Source organism: Rousettus aegyptiacus, unplaced genomic scaffold (assembly GCF_014176215.1).
Source record: "Rousettus aegyptiacus isolate mRouAeg1 unplaced genomic scaffold, mRouAeg1.p scaffold_m13_p_6, whole genome shotgun sequence".
In the NCBI taxonomy this organism is placed as follows: Eukaryota; Metazoa; Chordata; class Mammalia; order Chiroptera; family Pteropodidae; genus Rousettus; species Rousettus aegyptiacus.
The window spans coordinates 74,097,778-74,117,455 of record NW_023416309.1 but is presented as its reverse complement, the minus strand read 5'-3'; the positions used below and the strand labels follow the sequence as shown (position 1 = coordinate 74,117,455).

Genomic DNA, 19,678 nt, shown 5'->3' with positions numbered 1-19,678 from the left:
AGACAGAGAGGGCCATGTAGGACTTAAGGATCACTGCAAGAACAGGTGCAGAGGTGTGAAAACTGCAGTAGTGATTTTTCAGAAATGGAAAGAAACTGAATTCTGGAAACTAGAAAGAAAGTTGACATTGACCCTGAGGAAGAGGGTAGAACAGGAATTTTTAAAATTTAATTTGTATTGTGAGTAGATAATATATTCACATGGTTCATAACTCAAGAGGTACAGAAGATCTGTTGAAGTCTTCTTACCCTGTCCTCCAGTCACCCAGATTTTCTACCCAGAGCAGCCAGTATGATCAGTTTTTTATTTTTTCTTCCAGAGATAAATGTATACATATGTAAGCAATTATATATAAAAATCCTTTTATTTTTCGCACATTGGTAGTATGTTATCACTTAATATGAATCATGTAATTTCACTAAGTCATGGGATTTATTCGTTCAACAAATATTGAGTACCAGTTATGTACTTGGCTCTGTTTTCTCAATATATATTTTTTGAAGTAGTAATGGGCCCACAGGAGGTTGCAAAGATAGTACAGATAGGGAGGGAGTGACAAGGCCTCTTATCCCAATTCCCCCAATGGTTACATATTACACCATTATAGTACAAAATTAAAACCAGGAATTTGATGTTGGCACAGATATAGGCACTGTTTCTATAAGCTAGAAATAGAGTAGTGAACAAAACACAAAAATCCCTGTTTTGCTCTTAATGGAGTTTGAATTCTGTATGTTGTGTGTGGGGTAGATGAGTAAGTACAATGGATGTTGGATGATAACAAGTGCAGCGAGAAAGCAAGGAAAGGGGAATAGCTTTGTGTAGGTGTGTTTTTTCAACATTTTTATGAAAAATTTCAAACTAAGAAAAGCTGAAGATTATACAGAGAACACCCATATATCCACCATATTTGTGCTTGGACACACACATGCAATTTTAAGTAGGACGGTCAAGTGAGGTCTGGCTGAGATGACAGTGGATAGAGATGGAATTGTGGGAGAAAGCAGTGTGGCTTCTCAGGAAGTTTTCTAGGTAGAGGGCACAGCAAAGAAAATGTGAGGCAGGAGCATTCTTGAGGTGTTGAAGGAAAGCAGGGAGGCCAGTAGGGTTGAAAAAGAGAAGAGGTCAGAGAAATGATGTGTAGGAATGAAGAGATGGTGATATGACTTACGGCTTCTAATCTGAAGTAGGACATCCCTGGAGGGTTTTGAGCATACTTGGCATAATGTGGTTTATATTTTAGCAGGACCTGACTACTCTTGGGAACTAGATAGAAGGGAGTGAGGATCCTAGCAGAGATATCACTTAGTAGTCAGGAGAGATGCTGTCTTGAGCTAAGTGGTGAGGAAATGGCTTGATTCTAGATAATTTTTGAAGGTAGACTTGACAGAACTTGAAGATGATTCCATTTTAGTTCATAGGGAGCTTCTTCTTTTTTTTTTCTTTTTTATAGCTGCCTCAAATTTCATTATACCATAATTTACTTAACCAGTCCATGACCAGTTCCCTATCTTTCACTGCCACAAAACATGGGAACATGTATATGTATACAAATGACGTGTGCATATGTCATTTTGCACATAAGTATCTGTAGGATAAATTCCTATAAGTAGAACTGCTGAGTCCTTTCTTGGATGTTGTATCAATTTTGCTCCACCAGGAATATGAGTATTTCCCAAACCTTTGCCAGTATATGTTGTTAAACTTTGTTATCTTTGCCAACATGTTAGAGAAAATGGCACACCAATGTGTTTTAATTTATATTTCTCTCATGAGAGAGTTTGAGCTCTTTTTCTATGTTTAAAATCTCTTTGAATTTCCTTTTCTGTGAAATATCCATATGCTTTGCCTATTCAGTTTTTTATTTCCTTGTTTAATGACTTTTTATATATTAGGAAAATTTGCCCTTTGTCTATATATAGAGTTGCAATTTTTTTTTTTTTGACAGTTTGCTTTTGCCTTTTGCTTATGGTGGTTTTTACTATGCTGAAAACCTTAATTGAATTTATCAGTCTTTTTAAACTCCTGGGTTTTGAGTGATATTTTTAAGGAGCCTTCACCATTCTGAGATTGTTAAAAATGCTAGCATTTTTTTTCTGGTATTTTATGATGCCATGCTTTTATGGTTTTAGTTTTTATATTTAAATCTTTCTTCCATTTGGAACTTATCCTAGTTTAAGGCATGAGATACAGATCTGACTTTACTATTTAGTCTAAATGTCACTAAACAATCCATTTTTTCCTGATTTGAAATGCCACCTTTGTTATATTCTAAATTCCTATATGTATTTGTGTCTATTTCTTGACCATTGATCTGCCTGTGTATACTTATTTATTGTGGCTTTATGATATAGTATCTGATAGGAAGAGTAGGTCATTAAGGCAGGTTTTGGCTTGGCCTTGGGAAAAAAGAATTGCTAGGAGCAGAATGGGTTCACAGTTCAGAATAGGGCCTGTTATACTAGTCCTTCTGGGTTTCTGGATTGATAATTGTGGAAATGGGAGAGTACTTGCCTTTACAAGCTCTCCAACAGTCTCACAATATGAGAATGTTGGCTAAATGTTAGGAGAGTTAATAAATTATTCAAGTAGTTAATAACCATACCCAACGTTTAAAAGATCAGGGTTATTCTGGAGATTTCTTGGGATGTGTTTCAGACCTTGCTCAAAATCACTGTAAATAACTTGGATATAGATTTGTTTAATAAATTTTCAGGAGACACAAGGTTGGAATGCTAGTGTATATTGGAATTGTGTGACAAGGATTTTTTTAAAAATGTGGTAGAATTTCATAGAGATCAGAATATGGTTCTGTCTTTGGGCCCAAACAATTGCATAGGATAGGAAGAAGATGTGGTTTAGCAGAAAGGAGGGGTTCAGGGATGGGGTGGGGTACTTCTTCCTTCAGGTTACTTAAGAGCTGGAGCTGGGGCAGGTAGTGATTAAAGGAGGCATGGAGATGTGGTGGGATGGGTTTGTGGAGGGCCTGGAAAGCTGCGCTCAGGAGTTTGGGCTTTGTTTTCTAGGTAGCAGGGATTCTTTTCAAGTTTAACCTTGAGGAAGGATGTGACTCGTTCTATTTTCCAACATCTTTGGCGTGGTGTGGAGGAGAGCTGAAGCCCGAGAGATCGGAGTGGAAATGTGCACTGGTCTAAGTGGAGCTTGGTGAAGTGTGACTGGGCAGTAGCCTTGGTGTGGATGGGGAGGTCAGACTTCCCTGACATCTCAGGGTGCCCTTGGTCTGCTGTCTGGGGCAGGGCTTCCAGGTGGTTTTGAATGCTTCAGTTTTGGAGAGCCTTGCTAAAGGCTGGCTGGGTCTCTCCTGGGAGCAGTTTCTAAGTCTGCTTTTCCCCAGGAAGAACTGGCTGCTTTGGCCCAGGCTTTTAGTCTGCCGTTGTCACTCAGTACAATGTATCAGTTTCCTTATTGCTTACAGTCAGTCCCCTGGGGCTTTGGAAGAGTAGATAGCTGAAAACTGTAGATAGTCCCTCAAAGGACAAGGCCAGAAGCCCAGATTGGAGTAGTTTTGGGTTTATTGAGCACTTATAGTGTACTAGACACTGGGCAAATGATATATCAATCAAGATCTCTCTCATCTATGGCTATGCTATCTGGAACAAGCCTGATCCTGTCTGATCTCAGAAGCTAAGCAGGGTTGGGCTTGGTTAGTACTTGGATGGGAGACCACATAGGAAGACCAGGTGCTGTAGGCGTAAAAAATAAAAAATGAGGGATTGTAAACTGACAAGGTCCTTGCATTCTGTGAGGTCAACTGAGGATTGGCTCGCCTAAAAAAAAAAAATCTTTCTCTAAAGAAATTCAGAGTCTGGCAGTAATGTATAACATTTTGAGTGAGCAGTACCTCTAGAAATGCAGGCAGCTAGATATGTGGAGCTTGGAGCTCAGGAGTGGTTTTATGGCTGCAGAAATTTGGGAGGGGGCAAGGCACCCAGGGAATATGATTGGAATGAAAAGAGAAGTAGGCTGAGTATGAAACCCAGATAACACCAACATTTTAGAAGATAAGAGGTGCCTTTAAAGGCGAGTGAAGAGAACCTGGAGTGGGCGATGTCCTAGAAAATAAGAGATGAACTTTCAGACAGGAGGCAGGAACCTCAGTGCTGAAAAATGGCCACGGGATTTGTCAGCAATCAGTGGGCTCAGGGAGAGCAGTCTCAGTGGTGGGTGCAGAACCGGGTGGGAGAGTTGGGAGGTGAGTCAGTGTGAAAAGCAATACTCTGCATATGAGGAGAGGTGAGAAGGATGGGTTGGTGAGGACACAGGCCCAGGCTCTGCATCATCCCCAGCTCCATCCAGGGACTGTGGCCAACCTGCTGCCTCTGCAGCACGCCCTTCCTGCTTCCTGGAGTGTTCGCTGAATGGTTTCTGTCTGGTGGAGAGGGGCCGCTCCTCAGCCTCTCCTCAGCCTTGAATATGGTTTCTGTGAAAACCTCCGGGAAGAGGCAGCTCTCCCCAGACAGATCTCAGGCTCTGGGCGCTGGCCACCTCTAACAGGCAGATATTTGATGTTTTCAGAGAGGCTTTAGTTGGCCATCCTGTTGGAAATCACTCCTCCTGTCCCCCATCTCCCATTGTTAAGCCCTTACTTTGTTTCCCTCATTTGTAGTATTAATCACCACCTGATACATATGATTTAATATGAATTTGTTTAGAGTTTGTCTCCTCTCAATAGAATGTAAGCACCATGAGAGCAGAGATTTTATTTTTGGTTATTCTAGTGCTGAATCTCCAGTCCAAAGTTCCTGGTTCATAGTAGGGGCTAACTACTGAACGAATGAACAAATGAAAGGCTAAATGAATAACTGAGGAGGAATCCCTGCTGGGCCTTGGCAGGTGTCAGGAACTTGGATAAGTATGGTCTACCTCAGTCCCTTGATGAGCCAAAAGTAAGTGATAAGCAGGCCTTACCCATACCTTGATAAGCTTTGTGAGAGATGGGAGGCTCCCTCTTCTGATGGAGGAGGTGGAGAAGTTTAGCAGGAGTTTAGCCTGTTGGGCTGTCACCAAGCTCTTCTTCCCTTAACCATCTGAAAGGGTTACCGAGCATTTGTCTCACACAGTGTCTGGTTCAGGCCTCTATCTCTTAAAAGACTGAATGCAACAACAGAATGGGCTGGGGTTGTAGTGTGCTCCTGGAACTGCAGCGCCCCCTGCTCCTTGAAAGCCAAGGAGACTTTTTTAAAGGTACCTTTTTTTTTTTTTTTTAAATTATTATTAGTTTCAAGTATACAGTATATTGGTTAGACATTTATATAGTTTATGAAATGATCTCTTCGATTACTCTTTCTCCCCTTTGGCTCTACACTAGTCATTACATTACTTCTGAATGCATTCCCTATGCTGTGCTTCCCATCCCCATGACCATCTATCAATTACTAATTTGTACTTTTTTAACCCTAAACTGCTTTCTCCTACCCTCCCCCCCCCCAATCCCCTCCCTTCTGGCTGTCACCATATTGTGTCAAGGAGGCTTGGAGGGGCAGCTCTCAGAACACAGCCCCTGTGGAGCCCACAGGATGCCACTTTTCTGGCCTTTGTCTCCCAAGGGTCACATTGATCTCCAGCCTGTGTACCCGGTTCACTCTCTCATTTAGTCTCAACCTGCTTGGGTCTAGGTAGAAATCTGTTTTTAAAAGTCTGGATGAGTGACCTCCTTCCAACCTTCCCAGTGAGTTTCCCTAAATAGTTACTCATGTGTAGCACCTTCTGGACAGGGATTGTGTGTTAGGCATTCTTTTCTCCCTGTGGTTTTTAGAAAATGCTTGACTTAGAGGAGTGATTAGTAAATGGTAAATAAATGAAATGTACCTACGTGTGATCCAGAGTAAGAGGAAGTTGCTTGTTTTCTGTCCTTCGTGATTATACTTGGACTCTTTGATCTGATGCTGTTCTCATGTTTCCTATTAATTCAGTTTTGCCCCAGATTTCTTCACCTCTCTGATTACTTCCAGTCTATCATATCTTTTGCTTTTCCAGTTCCCATATGGTAGCATATTGCTTAAGCCACATTTTTAGGTCTCAGAGACCAAGAATCAACCCATTTACACTATGATTATTTTAGTACATGTCAATCAGCCTTGAGGTTACTTGTTTTTATTTGTTATACTTCACCTACCATCTATTTATCTGTCCAAGCAGTAAACCATTCCTTCACTCACTGCTTCCATAGCACGTGTATAGTACTTCCTGTAGGCTACACATGCTAGGTGCTAGAGGTAACAAAAATTAAAACTATAGTCACTATCTCCAAGGATATCTGTCTCCTGGGAAAGAAAAAGGTAAATGGATAAATACAATGCAGTGAAATTGTTATGTTATTATAGAATATAATGGGAGCTCCAAAAGAGAGCCGTTAGGCCCGTGAAAAGGTAGTGACAGTGGGGCGACCAAACGGTATCGGAAGGGCTTTGAGGAGAGCAATGTCTGTTGTGTAGGCAGTCTGGGGGCCAGGCATTCTGGACAGAAGTAGTTTGGGGAACTTCAACAATCCTAAATGACTAGAGCCAAGAGGCAGGACACTTTGACATTCACACTGTAACAAAGTTTTTATTTTAGAGAATTTTTATGAGTTTATTTGAGCCAAACATGATAATTGCCAAGAAGCAAAATCTCAACTAATAGAGGAAATACTCCCCAAAGTGTTTTGGTTTTTAAAAAAATTTTAAGTTTCCTAACTTAAACATTTTTTAAAGTCTGTAGAAAAGTTAACAATAGCAGTACAAAAGACACTCATATACTTTTAAGTTAGATGAATCGAATATTGATATTTTGCAACATTTGCGTTCTCTATATCTGTATTATTTTTCTTGTATCATTTGAGGATAAGTTTTATCATCATAAAACTTTACCCTCAATTACTCCACATCCCTAAATACTTGTACAGTATTTCTTAAGATTAATGACATTCTCTTATACAATCATGATTTGTCAGTCAAGAAATTTAACAATTGAGAATACCATTACGTAATATGTTGCCCATATTCAGATTTCCTCAGTTGTCTCACTAACATCTGTTATAGCTGTTTGTGAATTTCAGCTTTTCAATGCCACCAAGTTCCAGGTACCCCCTGACCTGAACTCTGTCTCTTGTCCCATTCCTGAGCCTCATTCCTTTCTGACCCTCACCTATGTCCATTCATGGCCCTTAGGTTGGATCTCTATGGCATGGGCCACCTCTGCTAATTCCTCCTTAGTTGTTATAGCATTACCTTCCTTTTCCTTTCTCTCCAATCAAAAACATGAATAATCCCAACTAACAAGAGATTTATAACTTTTAACTAAAAAGACACCTGTTAAACAAGAATGCCATGAACTCCAGGCTGTGGCGGGATCGATGGACTATCAGGTTCCCACAAAGCATCTCTGTCCTCTCATCTGACCACACAGTCCTGAAGGGAGGAGCCCTTGATTACTGGAATGCAGCCACCCACACCCACAGACATATATGCACGCACACACACATGTACCTGAGTCTTATTGCTTATATCACTTCAATTTCCTCAGAACTCTGAGGCCGGCACCCAAAAAGACCTTTGAACTTAAGGGTCAAGCTGAATAGGTGTTACAGTTGCTTTTGTAACAACATAGTCGGCACTCATATTTTTGTGCAATGAATGAAACATAAATAAAGGAATTGTTGGGGAAGCCAGGAATTGACTGAACAGCAGGCAGCAGGAAAAGGGAGTTTGGGATTTGTTATAGCTATGTCATTATTGGCATTGCAAGTGGGAGTAGGAGAAAACATTAAGATAAACTAATATCGAGCAGAGAGGATTTAAGAGGAAAATTCATCCTATATCTTTTGTTGGGAGGAATAAGGGAGAAGATGCAAGAGGCCCAATTTGGAGGCTGATACAGCTAGCAGATCCTGAGTATATGGGCTAGATATTGAGAATGGGCACCTGAAGAGGTACATCTTTTCTATCTGCCTGGCAGCAGCGAAGATTGCAGCAAAGTTAGCAAGCACCGAGTTTCTCATACTAAGAGGAGCTGCATTGTGAAAGAACTCTACCACCACCCTCTTGAATGCTTGGATGGGACTTTCCTGTTTTAGACCCAAGTTGCCCCAGACCACTCTGAATGGGCCCTTCAGGAAACACCTGACCCACTGATGTGTCCGGGAGCGACCAGCAGGAGGCGCGCCAGACTTGGAAACGTGCATTGTTGAGGGTGAAGCAAAACTTTCTTGCTTTCTCCAACTCAAATAGCAGAAACGGAATCACGCTGGAAATAATAATCCTATCTGCATTTGCTAAACAGCTACTATATACTAGAAAAAGGTGTATGTAATTAAAGTAAACATTCATAAATTCGTTCATTCATTTGTTCATTCTTGAGACATACTTCCCGCTTCACTCTAGATTGATTGTTCTGTAGACGTATTTGTTATTCTGAAACTTCTCTTCATCATCTTTGGGAATTCCTTTTACCTTTCTTGTTTCCTGGATCCAGACCTTCCTCTCTCTTGCCTTATTTCCTTGTTTCAGTAAAGCATAACCTCCAGTAGCTTGAGAAAGTGTGCATAGCAGGTAAAATGATTTTACTTCTTGTGAAAACGGAGGGCAACCAAGTATGGGGCTCCCGCTGCCTGCTCCGCTCAGCCAATAGGCCCACACAGGAGTTGGGATATTTAGAATAAGCGTTCATTGCCAGAGCACCCGTGATCTGAGAAGGCACCAAGTTAACACTTTCAAAACTGCCTTTCTTTCTCAGTCTGGCTTAGGTATTTATGGGAAAACCTGGGCATTATTACATTATGACAGTGTGTGTGTGTGTGTGTGGGGGGCAATCTGTTATGATTCATGGAACTGTTCCTATGGCAACGTGGGTCCTCCGCTGGCCTTAGCAACCCAGGAACAAAGATGGAAGTATTCTGGAAAGAATGCTAGACCAGAAGGATTGTGATCAGTAAGCATAAAAGCATTAATCATAAGTTTCAGGGCAACTTTCTGTGCCAGAGGACATTTCAAGACTTTTTAAAACCTCTGGAGACAATCTATTGTTAAGCTATAGGGCAAGGAAAAGTGAAGCCAAGGGATGCTGTGAGGCCTCTATTAGGGAGGTCCCAACTGGGCCCTTTTTCACTTGCTGGTCTGAAAATAACTTTATCCTCATATTTGATTGACAATTTGGCCAGGTGTGGGGGTCAGATATTATTTTCCCTCAAATTCTTGTAGGCATTTCTCCATTTTTTCTAGTTTTCGGTGTTGCCATTGAGATGTCTGATGCCATTCGGACTCACTTTGTATGTGACCTTTTTTTTTTTTAAATTTTCTCTGGAAGCATTAAAATTTTTTTCTTTGTCTCCAGCATTCTGAAATTTAACAGTGGGATGCACTGGACTGACTATGTGTTTATATTCATTTTGCTGACACTTGACAGGTTGTAGCTAGCAATCTGGAACTAATAATCTCGGTTCTAGAAAATTTTATTTATTTAATATTTTCCTCACCTTCCCTTCCCCTCACCCTTTTTCTTATTCAGGAAATATTTGTCTTATTCTAGGAGATTTCATTAACTCCTCCAATTCTTTTGAAATTTTAATTTCTGCAATCATACTTTTATTATCAAGGGCACATCCTTATTCTTTAAAGGTTGTTTTTTAAAAAATTGTTTCCCTTTTTTGTGTCATGGCTGCAATATCATCTTTTATCTCTCTTTTAATGTTTTTGATAATTTCAAAGTAAGCTTTCTTCAGCTCCCTCTTATCTCTCTTCTCCACAAGTTCCCCTTCTCTTCGGTCTCTGTATTTCACATTAGAAGCTTTCCTCAAACATCTGATGATGCTTGACTATCTTTCATATTTAGAGTAAGTCCGTATGAGATGCTCACTGGAAACTTTGTGTACATAAGTGGGACTTTACTACTCGAGGGCTTTGCTGAGGCCGATTAGGTGGAGATCTGATTATTTCGTGGCAGGACCTCAAACATCTGTAGATCATTTCACTTGGTCATAATCAGTTTCCCCAAACAGGAATCCTTTTATCTCTTGTTTATCTCAGCCTGGCTGCTGGTGTTAAATACATAAATCCACAAGAATAAAGACAGCAGGAGATGAGATGTCAACAAATTTTGTCATTTGAAGCTTGGATGGGGTGAGGAGCTGGAAATTCCCCTGTCCAGTAGTTTGTTTTCAGCATAAAATTACACTTTGGCTTTCAGCCTTGCATGGTTTTCCTAGGAAGTAAACTTATACTTTTCCTCCAGGGCTGGACAAAGGTTATTTGTCTGGTTGTGAAGACTGGGAGAAGAGACCTGCTGCCTTTAAAGATTTGCAGTGAATTCTCTAGTCCTACTCTGCACTTGTGCCTTCAGAGGTAATTGATGCCTTCAGTTTCTGAGTCTTTTCAGGATTCTGTGTCAGGAATTGGCTCGCTTGTTGGAGTTTTATAACCCTAGCTCTGCCCCTGCTCCCTGCATTTGTTTTTCATCTTTTTCTAATCTATTAAGGCTGTTAGTGTCTTATTGCTTCCAGGTGACAAAGTTTGTTGATATCTCTCATCTTGCAGTTGTCACGTCTCATGCTGTCTTTATTCTTGTGGATTTATATGTTTAAAAAAATTCCTTTACTGTCAGTATAGTGAGGCTTTAGGAGGGGAATGGAGATAAAGGTATGTTTAGTTGTTTATTCTTTTATCAAAAGCGTCTGCAATATTTCTTAAGACTGAGAAGTAACGCCCTCATCCTGGTTATAAAGGCAGGCTTTCTTGGGAAAAGTATAGAGTGGATGGATGTATCATTTGGGGAATAAAAAATGGCAGATGCCAAACTTTTGTGTGTTTATTTTGTGTATTCTGTGCTCTATGTTTGAGGTTGTAAGGACCTCTCAACCCTAGACCTTGCCCCATCCTTGAGCTATACTCTGCTCTTCACCATGGAGAGGGAGATGTACTGGTCAAGAATGCTCCAATTCTTGGGATCCCTCCCTTCTGTGCTCATGGACCATATATAGAGGAATCACACTGGGGGTGTGCTTCAGCTCAGTCTGAGTTTTGTGAGAACTAAAGTGGGAACTGTTTGGTACTTGAGAAACATGGTTGTTAGAAGCAGCAAGATAAAACTTTCCTATCAGTTGAAGTGTGATGTTACCTACAAGATTGTGGTCAGGATTAAAGGAGACAGCTCTGCAGCAGGCCACTGTTTAGTGTGGGCTTGTTAGGCAGCTCCCTTTGGATGTAGTTATTCTTCAGTAGTAGTCTAGATCCTTATGGAATGGAATGCAATCTTCTGTGGATTAAACCCAAAGGTACCATCATAAATTAGTGGCAGGGCTGTCCCAGTCAGTTGAGCTGGTGTGCATTTTCCAGTCCCTGAATAGAAAATCCTAAAGTTGTGAATGTGTTAGAAATGCTCCCGGCACAAAGGCTCCATTTCTCTCCCTTATAGGCATTTCAGGTAATGAAATTTGTCAAATATCCTGAAGAATGTTTGATCTGGCACACTCTTGTTCTTTAGGCTCCTCTACTCAGTCTTCAGTTAGAATAGTTACAACATTTACATTTGCTTTTCTTAATCTGGTCTCTTAGAGTTTTATGAGTCAGGCTACCTTATATTGAACTTGAGGTGTTTCCAAAGTTCCAATCATGATCTCATAGGTGGGTTTGGGTGGTTCAAGCTTCTTACTTAATCTTTTACTATTACATCCACACCCTATATTAAGTCCTGAATAAGCTGAAACAAAGATATCTAATTCCTTGTAAACCATTTGCATGATTAAGTATCATTTTTCAAGTGACGATACGTCACCTGAAACTTCAGTAGAAAATTTTCTAGCTGCCAACTCTTTTCTCAGGTTCTGGAGTTTCCAAAAAACTGTATCTCCCTTTCCAAGTCTCTAATCCAAGTTTCTCAGAAACTTTGTTTTCATAATACATTATAGCTAAGTTTGAGCTTAGTATATTATCACTTCCACATAACCAAAATTCTGATAACTTCATTCTGAAAATATATACAGTTTGAGCCAATATTACAAATAATTCTTGCTTCCAATAGTTTGGATTATGAATATAACTGATTTTATATACATGAACCATAATGGATTTTATCCATTAGATAGAGCCATATAAAAATCTAATTTATTGAATGCTCTACGTTTAACCATTTTATTTAAAGACAAAATTAGGAAGACAAAGCCAAAATAAAATAAATCTCTCTCACCTGTTGAATTCTTTCTTTGTGGTGTTTAATATTTTAGTCAGTCTATTTCTGTAAACATTAAGGTGTCAATGCTTATTGATTTACTCAACCTATTGTTTTTAATTAAAAATCATTCAAGAGTTTTCTACAAAACATTTTTCTTTTATAATAATTTTCTAGACTTTACTCCCACATAAAATACTTGGTATTTAAAAGGAATTCTGGAGTTCTGAAATTAATGGCATCTTCCTTATCCCTACCCAGCTAACGGACAGCGGGGTTACACAAAGGTCAGAGCCATGGTTGTCTGCAGCCCACAGGCCTCAGGTTTTCCTATGTATTTCCTTGAAAATCTGATGTAACATTGACTGAAAAAAGAACCAAGAGCTTTGGGAAGTTGTGAATCCTAGAGGGCCTTGAAAGCTCTTCATAATCAACTGACCGTGGAAGCCCACTGAATTGCTGCTGGAAGTTCAAGGGGCAATCAAATGACAAACTGCCACTCCTTTCCTTTTGAGAAGCACTCTCTGAATCCACTGGACACATTTCTACACACACCAGACTGTGGAAGCCAGGTTTCTGTTCTATTTTGAGTTTTCCTACATTTTTGGATTCTGAATGAAGAGTTTTATTTTGTTTCAAAGTTGGCCCAACAATTGTCACATAGTTCTAAAAATTGCCATGTTGTTAAATTGAATTTTGCCCGTTGATTTAAAAAATATCTGTGCATCTTTAACCAGCACCTGATTTTTTCCTTTTAAATGTATGGTGATTTTTAAATTAGATTGTTTTCTGTAATAAAATACAGGGTCAGGTCATTTTCTTTTTGCAGTCTCTTTTTCTGTCATGAGATCCAATCATTAGTATCAGCTTTAACTCTTAGTTCAACATATCATAGCTGAATGGTTAACTTTCTTTTAATTTTGAAAGATTTTGAGCTAAAAATATCCGGAATTTCAAACAATAAATGTATTTTCTCACCATAAAAATTAAGAGAAGGAAGGTGTCAATAACTATGCTGAAATTATTAATTCATCTGTTTATTTATTCATTTTTTGGTTTATCCATAGCCTAGAAGTCTGCTGAAACCTCTTACTTCTCGTATTTTAAGTTGTTAATTCCTTGAACCATCCCCCAAATTCCAAGGTTTAGTTATATTCAAAGTTCTTAATATTTCTTTTAAAACCTGTGGACTTGTAGTCTCGATGTACCTTTTTAAGTAATTCCCTACAAGTGTGCTGGCTGGAAAATTACTGCTTGGCTATCGCTCATGGGAACATAACGCTCTAACAATAAGTTTTCTGCTTCTGTACCCCCGCTTGCGCAACCGACCTGTGGGTTGACAGTTAGTAAAAGGAAGTAAAAATAGACTTGTGTGTTCAAACAGGATGAAGAATAGGGGTTTAGGGTTTGAAAACCCTGTACCTCTACATTTCGGGGCTGTTTGATTTGGGGTCTAGGTACCCCTGGCAGACCCAGCTGGCTGAATAAAGAGTGTGTTTCCTATAACTCACTGATTTCTGGTGGTCCATGTGTCTATCAGGGGCTGGTGGCTACAACACAAAGAATTCAGCTGTCAAAAGAATAAAATCTTCACCCCTTTTCCTGTAATGGCTGAAAAATAACTGCTAGAAATTTATTACTTGCAGGAAAATGACTGATTGGCTATGCCCATGGGAATATAGGCTGTCACCCATAGGAACATAACATTCAAACAATAAGCTTTCTGCTTTGTACCCCTGCTTGCACACCTGACCTGTGGGCCACCAGGTAATGAATAGAAGAAAAATAGACCTTTGTATTTAGACCGAATGAAGAATGGGATTTTGGGCTTAAAAACCCTGTACCTGTACATTTCGGGGCTGCTTAATTTGAGGTCTGTGTACCCCTGGCAGACCCAGCTGGCTGAATAAAGAGTGTTTTTTATAACTCACTGAGTTCTGGTGGTCCGTGTGTCTTTAGGGGGCTGGTGGCTACAACATTTGGAGGCCCCAGCGAGATCTCAGGGAGTGACCCTGAGATCTAAGACCAGACCAGCCTCCAAAATGTTTGCTGTCCCTGTTACAATTCAAAGGGATGGCTAACCTGAGACGTTCCAGGGCCCTTGAATGCTGTGAGGGGTTAATGCAATCGTCAAGGATGCAACTTTTAGGACACTCTCTTTGTTCCTGGTCCCGACAGGAATCTGGAATTTCTGAGGCCTCGCCATCTGGATAAAAGGTACCTTCCTGGTTCTGTTGACCGGTTATTGGGGGGCCATGGAGAGACTGGACGCAGTCATATCTCCTGGACTATGGCCAGGCTGCGGGATGCCGGCTCCTGTGCCCTGTTGTCTGGTTCTGTTTATTGTCTCTGGTCCTGTCTATGTTGTAGGTGGCGGACTTCTCTGCGTCCACCCGCACCTCAGTAATTGTTCTCGTCTGAGTGTGTGTTTTGTGTTTTCTGCGCAAGCAATGGGGGGATACCTGAGTTCACAGAAGACACTCTTGTGGTGTCTCCTGTGACATTTCAAAGAAGAGTTTGTAGAGGAAGATAACTATGACATAAAGTTTTCTCCAGGCAGATTAAGAACATTGTGCGAAGTTGAGTGGCTGTCTTTTGATGTAAACTGGCCTCCAGAGGGTTCTTTTGACAGGGGTTTAGGTAAGGAATGTTTAGAAGGTTGTCACGGGAGACTCGGGACATCCCGATGTTTCCCTGTATTGATCAATGGTTAAACCTTGTTCAGAAGCCCTCTCCTTGGCTTCGCCTGTGTGCCCTGTCTCTGGGGGCGCAAATTTTAGTTGTGGGCACGCCAAAACATGCAGCAACTGAATCTCTAAGACAGCCCAGTCCCTCAGTTCTCCAACCTCCACTGGAGGACAGTGAACTGACCCACCCTATAATTCAGGACAACAGAGGCCAAATAGCAACGCTTCACTTCCGACATAGGCAGGTAACCCCTATGGGCCTCCTGCTCCCGCTCTGGGCGGGACACCAGCCGGTACCACCACCCCGGCCATCCTCCCCTTGCAAAAAGCACTACCACAGGGGCAGCACACTGACAGGCCCTTTATAGTTTACGTGCCATTCTCTAATAGTGACCTGTACAACTGGAAGGCACAGAATCCACCTTTCTCTGAGAAACCCCAGGCATTAATAGGACTCTTAGAAAGTGTCTTTCAGACTCGCTGCTCCACCTGGGACAATTGCCAACAGCTTTTAATTACCCCCTTGACCTCAGAAGAACGTGGATGCATTCGGACTGAGGACTGAAACACAAAAGATAGCTGCAGTGGGGAGGAAGGTTGAAGAAGCAGGGGAACAGATTGAGGAGGAATTTCCCTCTACCCGCCCAGTCTGAGGACACAATTCTCAGGCAGGGAGAGTGGCATTTGATTGGTACCACCAGATTCTAACTGGGGGAATTAGGATGGCTGCTCGCCAGCCAACTAACCTTTCTAAGGTAACTGAAGTTATACAGGGAGGGACCTCAGGAATCCCCTGGAGTGTTTCTTGAACTAGGTGTACCGGGTATACACCCCCATTGATCCTGAGGCCCCTGAAAACCAGCAGGAAATTAATATAGCTTTTGCTACTCAGGCAGCCCCTGATAGCCAGTGTAAATTACAAAAAATTAGAAGGTTTTGCAGGGATAAACATGTCCCAACTTGTTGAGATAGCCCAGAAGGTGTTCAACTACAGGGAGGCACCAGATAACCCCAAACATATGGCTAAAATCCAAAGCTACTGTCATCAACCCAGCCAATGTGTTGCCAGACCCAGACCCCGAGACCCCCATTCATGACTGCATAGATTTCACTGATGCTGTGTGTTCCTCGCGGCCAGACCTCAAATGCTCTCCTCTGCCTGAGGCTGATGAAGTTCTCTTCATGGAAGGGAGGAGCTTCATGCAGGATGGAAGGATGTATGCTGGGGCAGGTGTCATAACTCTAACTGGCACCATCTGGTCACAAGCTCTTCCCCATAGGACGTCTGCTCAAAAGGCAGAACTCATCACCCTCACTGAGGCGCTAAGATGGGAAAAGGATAAGGCAGTCACAATATATACTGACAGCCGATACGCCTTTGCCACTGCACATGTACATGAAGCCATCTACAAGGAAAGAGGGCTTCAGACTTCCGCTGGGAAGGACATTAAGAACAAGGAAGAGATCTTAGCCTTACCTGAAGCCATATAGATGCCTAAGGCTCTGACTATTGTTCTTTGTAAAGGGCAACAAAAAGGGAATAGTCCTGAGGCTGAGGGAAACCGAAGAGCCGACACAGAGGCAAGAGCAGCGGCCACAAGGCCAGTGGGGCTCCCACCACCTCTACTCACTGTTGTCCCTTAGCCAGAACTGCCTCTGTCTCCGACCGATACAGAGGAAGAGGACATATATTTTCAAGACAAGGGAGCCACTAGGAACTATCAGGAGTGGTGGATGACCCCAGATGGAAAAATCAGGCTCTCATGGGCCCTTGGAAGGACTCTCCTCCACCAGCTACACCAGACCACACACCTAGGGCAGACTAAGATGCTCCAAGCTTTAGACCACTACTTTCACTTGTTAGAAGGGAGAAGAATCACAGAGGAGATTGCCTCACGATGCCCAGCTTGTGCCCAAGTTAATCCAAAGAAGAGGAAGATAAAAGAACCTAGGCATAGGGAAAGAAGAACTTATCTGGGGGACCACTGGGAAGTCGATTTCACTAAGGTAACCCTGATTGTAGGGGGCTACAAATATTTACTTGTTTTTATAGACACCTTTTCAGGATAGGTAGAGGCCTTCCCTACCAGGAAAGAAACTGCCTTAGTAGCTACTAAGAAACTACTACAAGAAATCCTTCCTTGATTTGGTCTCCCTGGAACTCTAGGGTCGGATGACGGGCCAGCCTTCATAGCAAAGGTCTCACAGCAATTGGCTAGCTACCTAAATTTGCGATAGAAACTCCACTGCGCCTACCTGCCCCAAAGCTTGGGCCAAATAGAGCGAATGAATCGGACCCTAAAGGAGACAACAGTCCAGTTAGGATTGGGAACTGATGGGACCTGGGTAGAACTTCTCCCCTTTGCTCTTCTCCGAGCCAGGTGAACTCTATATGTTAATGGATTTACCCCACTTGAAATTTTCTTTGGGAGACCCTCACCTTTAGTACCTAAAATAGAAGATGAGAAAAAGGCAGAACTGCATAACCTTGTCTCACTTAAGTCATTACAGGCCCTTCAAAGCGTACAGAAGAAGATTTGGTCCCGAGGTCATGCTGTCCACTCAGCTGCGAGGGACGGACTTCCCCACCAGTTTCAGCCTGAGGACTCCGTGTGCATCCGGAAGTTCACTTCCTAAGGACTAGAACCCAAATAGAAAGGACCTTTCACTGTCTACCTGGTGATGCCGACTGCAGTTAAAGTAGACGGCATCCCATCATGGATTCATCACTCCCACGTGAAGGCAGCACGAGAGTGGACGGCTCAGGAAGACGGGCCCTTAAGACTAAGACTCAAGCGTACAGAAGTCTAACCCCCTGTTTCTTCCTTTGTTCCTCTTTAGCCCAGGCATTGGACCAGCCACAACCAGAACCAGAAGGAGCATTAACAACTTTGCTAATGACAATACACAAGGTCTTAAATAAGACCACCCCAGACATAGGACAAGATTGCTGGTTGTGCCTAAACCCCAAACCCCCTTCTGTGTCAGGGTAGGAACTCCCCTAAACTTAACTGAGCTCAGCAGGCTAGAACTTCAAGTCGATTCACTAGCAGAAGTCGTCCTTCAGAATAGAAGAGGTTTTGATTTATTTTTAGAACAAGATGGATTATGTTGGCTCTAAGTGAAACCTGTTGCTTCTTTGCCAATAACTCTGGAATAATTAGAGAAAGCTTACAACTAGCACAGAGAAATTGAGATGCCAGGGAAAGACAGAGACTGGAACCAAATACCTGGTTTCATAGGATGTTCAATTGGTCACCATGGCTGACAACCCTTCTATCTGCTATAGCTGGACCTTTAATCCTCCTCCTCCTCTTGTTAACTTTTGGCCCATGTTTCCTTAATTTCTTGTTTGCATATATAAGGAAAAGAGTTACTTCTATTAGATTTTTAGTATTACAGAATAGAGGCTATGAGGGAATTCTGTATGAAGAATCAAAGATTTGTCTACTAAGGCCAGTGGGGAATGTAAGGGCTGAAAAATGACTGCCCGAAATTTATTACTTGAAGGAAAATTACTGCTTGGCTATGCTCATTGGAACATAGGCTGTCACCCGTAGGAACATAACATTCTAACAATAAGCTTTCTGCTTCTGTACTCCTACTTGCACACCCGACCTGTGGGTCGACAGGCAATAAATAGAAGAAAAATAGACCTTTGTGTTTAGACACAATAAAGAATGGGATTTGGGGCTAAAAGCCCTATACCTATACATTTCGTGGCTGCTTAATTTGGGGTCTGCGTACCCCCGGAAGACCCAGTTGGCTGAATAAAGAGTATGTTTCCTTTAATGCACTGAGTTCTGGTGGTCCGTGTGTCTTTCGGGGGCTAGTGGCTACAACATACCCTATTACATTCTCTCCTGAAAAAATATTTTCTCTCGCTGTAAGATTACTACACAAATTCTTTCTCTGAGAGGTAGGTGAGAAGACAAAACACAGTATTTACTTGCAACTCCTGGACCTCATCTGACTCAAACCAATGCTCCCCTTTTTTTCCTCTTAAAGAGTTGGATAGGCTCATTTTGGGGTATTATTTCTGATTATTCCTGGTCGTTTAAAGATAGGTTAAAAAATTTCATCTCTTTTCTCCATGATGTCTCCTCTGCAAAATCTATACTATCCCATCAGCATACATATCTGATGTTGGTATATTTATTGATGTTGGGTGGAGGCTTGAAAAAATCAGTTGAAGGGTGGCCTGAAGAACTAAGAGTTAGTAGTATATTCAGTTTTTTTTTTTAAAAAAACCTCATTTGGCTTGCTAGGGGTGCCACCTATATCTTGACATCCATAAAGCAGAACACAATTGGTTGGACAATAGTTCTGTTTGTCCCCCATATGGTTCTGCCTCCTATAAGCCAAGGGCCTGTGGTCTCTGTTAACCCTTTTTGCTACAAGGACCGGGGTAGTTCTTCTCTCCAGGTTTTCTCTTCCTTCCTGTCCTTGGCTTCTGCATGTTTGTTCCAATAAACTACTGTGATGAATCATCCTAAAACTTAGTGATTTAAAATATTAATAATCATTTTACTATCTTAAAACATTAATGTAGTGATTTAAAACATCAACTTAGTGACTTAAACATGAACTTAATGACTTAAAACTTTAACTTAGTGGCTTAAAACATTAACAATAATTTTTTTTAATATACATTTTTTATTTTTCAATTACAGTTGACATATGATATTATATTAGTTTCAGATGTACGCCATAGTGATTAGACATTTATATAATTTACGAAGTGATCCCCCAGATTATCCTATTAGTAACTATGTATACTTTATACATAGTTACTACAATATTATTGACTATATTCCTTATGCTGTACTTTA

General features: G+C 41.4%; 1 pseudogene; it reads left to right on the top strand.

Annotated features, from left to right (window-relative positions):
• Positions 1-3,594: 3,594 nt before the first annotated feature.
• LOC118604750 lies at positions 3,595-3,713 on the top strand (annotated as a pseudogene).
• Positions 3,714-19,678: the final 15,965 nt, after the last annotated feature.